The sequence below is a fragment of the Balaenoptera ricei genome, chromosome 17 (genome assembly GCF_028023285.1).
Source record: "Balaenoptera ricei isolate mBalRic1 chromosome 17, mBalRic1.hap2, whole genome shotgun sequence".
NCBI classification, from domain to species: Eukaryota; Metazoa; Chordata; class Mammalia; order Artiodactyla; family Balaenopteridae; genus Balaenoptera; species Balaenoptera ricei.
The window spans coordinates 23,456,661-23,461,103 of record NC_082655.1 but is presented as its reverse complement, the minus strand read 5'-3'; positions in this window follow the sequence as shown (position 1 = coordinate 23,461,103).

Sequence of the window (4,443 nt, the reverse complement as noted above, 5' to 3'; positions counted from 1 at the left end):
TCCCCTGCATTGGCAGGCAGATTCTCAACCACTGCGCCACCAGGGAAGCCCCTAGGCTGATTATTTTTAAAAAATAGCAGACTCAGAAAGTTTTTCTTTTTACACGCCCCCCACCATTTGCCTAAAAATTTGAATAACGGACCTGTTCCCAGAATAGAGCTAGCACCAGTGATGTCTACAAAAATTATGGGGCAGGTGTGATAGGGGGAAACTTAGCAGAGTCTAGAGATCAGAGTCCACTCTGTGTCCCATTTTCTCTGCATGGCTAAGCAAACATTTATTTACCAATCATTTGCTTGTCCATCTCCATGTGAATTGCCTTCCTCCACTTTGAAGTCCCAAACCCCTATCCCCAACATCCTCTTTTGTCTTTAGTTGAAGATGGTATTTAAGTTGAGGGCTTTGGCCATTTTGTTAAGTTACTCAGTTTTCCTGGTTCTCTCCCATGTGTACATGTAATTAAAATTTTGTTTGATTTTCTCCTGTTAATCTGTCTCTGGTCAACATAACTCTTAGGTGAGACAAAAGAACCTAGAAGGATAAAGGAAAAGTTCTTCTTCCTTGACATTCTGATAGATCTACTCACAATACTTGCACTTCTGTTTTCTGCTTTGAATAAGTTATTTTCTACCTAATGAACCACTATAGTTCCCAAATTGTTCATCAAGTGCCCAGAATAGACCTTTGATGGGGAGATGTGTGTGTGCACATATCCATTTGTTAGGTAATGTGCATGACCATGCTCATTTGCTTTTTTCCCCTCTAGGAATTCTTTAACTTTAGATGTTCTGAGGCAAGCTTTGTCAGCAATTTTCTATGAAACCCTAAATAATTAACTTAATGTACTTACATTTTAGTTAACTTATTTACAAAAGGGAAAAATAATATTGATGTAGATAACACTTTTATTAGAGAAATTATCAAGGAAACTATTTTCCAGCTATCTGAGAAAACAAATTAAATTAGTGTTCATTCAGAGTTTTTCAGAGACTTTCAAATCATATAACTCTCCAGAGTAACTAAGTCTTGACTTAGGCAAATGATAAAACTAAAGTAATTTTTAAAATGATTCATTCCCATAATTTATGTAGCTTATATACTGAAAAAACTAGACCAATCATCAAGTAGATAAATTATTACTGTTAGGAGTATGTTATGGAGTGGACTTCCCTGGCAGTCCAGTGGTTAAGACTCTACACTTCCAATGTAGGGGGCATGGGTTCAATCCCTGGTTGGGGAACTAAGATCTCACATGCTGTACAGTGAGGCCAAAAAAGAAAACAAAAAGTCAAGAGTATGTTATGAAGTGTATGTATGTTTGTTATGTAACACGACAAATGTAACTATTGAAAAAGATTCTATACCCCACCCATGATATTTTATTTTCAATTAAATTATGTATATTTCCACTGCTGTCCTTGTATTTTTTCTACTGTTATTTTTCCCCCCAAAAGAATCACATTTGTATGCAGTTGCAATTACTATTGGAGTTATTCTGAAATTTAATTCTAAACATGTGCAGGTAATATTACAACCATCATTTACTGAATTAAAACAGCTTTTCTGATGTACAACATCCCACAAATCTCCATCACAAAGAAATTCCCACAAGTGCAGAAAGGTAAAAATTCAAGTAAAATGTTATCTTTCTTTCAGGTCAACAGCTTTACTATTATTCTCATTCCACATCTCTCTTTTAGGTGGGAATTTTTAATACACCTAATCATACATTTATACTTTTCTCAGGTTTTCCTTTTTTAACTTTGTGTGTGTATTTGTGTTCTCTTTCAAGGCACTAGTCACCATGTCACACAGTAAGTAAAGTTCAGATAGTTATGTAGACATATAAGGTTGGGAATTATTTTCCAAGGATTGGTAGAGGAGTTTCCCTTCAGGGTTTGATTTATTATTTGCTGTTAATGAATAAATAATGCAACAAAATCATGAAAAACTTAAAATTTGTACGTCAAAATAAGTTGCCATTAAAAAAGTCCAAACCTTCCTTCGTAAAAGACTAACTTCTGGGCTTCTCTGGTGGTGCAGTCGTTAAGAATCTGCCTGCCATTGCAGGGGACACGGGTTCAAGCCCTGGTCTGGGAAGATCCCACATGCTGCAGAGCAGCTAAGCCCGTGTGCCACAACTACTGAGCCTGCATGCTACAACTACTGAAGCCCATGCACCTAGACCCCGTGCTCCACAACAAGAGAAGCCACAACAATGAGAAGCCCACACACCACAATGAAGAGTAGCCCCCGCTCACTGCAACCAGAGAAAGCCTGTGCACAGCAATGAAGACCCAATACAGATAAAAATAAATAAATAAAATAAAAAAAGATTAAAAAAAAATCTTGACCAATACAGATACTAATTAAAATGCAATTAAAAAAAAAAAGACTAACTTCTACTTTGTATAAAAATCTGTAAAATACCAGAGGCTATATGAAAATCCCCACAGTGCTTTCTGAGAGACTTAAGCATAGCAATTATTGCATCGTTGGTGGTTACGGTGCAGTTAACCTCTCTTTGATATGTCCTTAGGCACAGAAGGAAAATTGACATAACCAAGATTTTAGTGTTTTTCTTCCTTTCTTACCTAACATCTTTGCATTAATAACTTTATAGTATGGGAGCTATAGTTTTTTTTCTTTTTTAACAGCAGAGGAAATGGGTAATATTAAGCATATTTAACAATCCATTCAATATGGATAATGCTTAATCAGAATGTTGCCAAACTACAGAATGGATCCTGTCTGTAAATAGCTCATACAAATCAGCTGGATAGCAGCCTTGACACAGGCTCATAGTCGAAGAAATTTCCAGAAACACAGACAGTTTCTGTTCTTTATTCCTTGTCATTATCTATAAGTGTATTCCTGACCTTTGGTGTTTTAATAGCTAGACTATGTGTGTGTGTGTGTGTGTGTGTGTGTGTGTGTGTGTGTATATATATATATATATATATATATATATATAGTCTTAACAATATTTTTAAAAAGCAGCCATACAGTAAAGAATTACTAGGCCCAAATGGAAGGAAAATTGAGGACTAAGGGAAGAAAGCTGGTTTGGAATCTGCTTTTGTCCCAAGAGGATTTGTTGATTCAGGAAAATTACCATATTTGTTTTGTCAGCTTCACAAAGAAGGGGGGACAGAAATCAAAGCCTGGCATGTATAAGGTGGAAAGCTAAGCAGGAAACCCAGCTGAATAGACTATACTCTTAAGGTGAGGATGAATCAGAAATAGTGTATCCCACATGGATTTATACTCAGATTTTAATCTTCCGTGTTGTTCAGGGATATTTTAAACCTTGAAAATGTATTAAAGTAGTACTGGAGGCTGTGACCATGGTCTTCTAGCAGAAACAAATGTCAATCTTCTCTGGAGAAAAGTATTTCCATTATAGACTTCATTTTATTTCTGAAAAGATTTTTATCAAATACATTGTGCAGCACACAGACAGTGATGATGATTCACACAGGGAAAGTAAACTTTATGAGCAATAACCGGAACAAATAACAAACAAGAGCAACAAATCTGCATAGAAATCAGATTTGGGAAATATTCAGCCCAGATTATACAATAATTATATGTCTACATTTAAAGAACTAAGACAGTGACTATAAAACTATAAGCTATAAGAAATGACATCAAAGATTTGAAAACAAAATACATTTTCTAGTTATTGGAATAAATAACTAATTAGACAAGTTGTAAAGGGAAACTAGAAACAGTTAGGGAGAGAATTACTGAATTGAAAGATAAATTAGAAGAAAATATTTTGAGACAAAAATTTGGAAAATAAAGAGGGAGGATAAAAGAGAGACTACTGTGAGAAAGTCAAACATAAGTTTAATCAAAATCCAGAAGAAGAGAATGAGGATCAAATAAAGGCATTATTTAAGGAGAAAAGAGTTGAAATTTTTAAAAAACTAATTAAAGACATCACTACAAATATTCAAAAAGCTCCAAGAAATCCCAAGCATATTAAGTAAATTAAACAGTGAATTTACTTAATATATAATGGATTATATTAAATATAAGTGTACCACATATATAATGAATTATATTAAATATAAGTGTACTACATATTCTAGTTGAGTCACAGATTGCCAAACTGGATTATGAAAAAGGAAGATATAAAACAGAAGAATGCCGAAAGATTAAAAGTTAAAGGATAGAAAAAGAAATACCATGAAAATCCTAACAAAAAGAAGCTGGAATAGTGTCAGGGAAGATAGATCTTATGGAGAAATACTGGTAGAATTAAAAGTCACTTCATAATGATGAACAGGAATCAATCAACCAGGAAGTTACCTCAATTTTAGATTTGTATGCAATAATAGTATAGCCTTAACATATATCAATCACAATTGATAGATACATAGAGACAAATGTACCATTATGTGGATGATTTTCATACACCTCTCTCAATAACTGGTA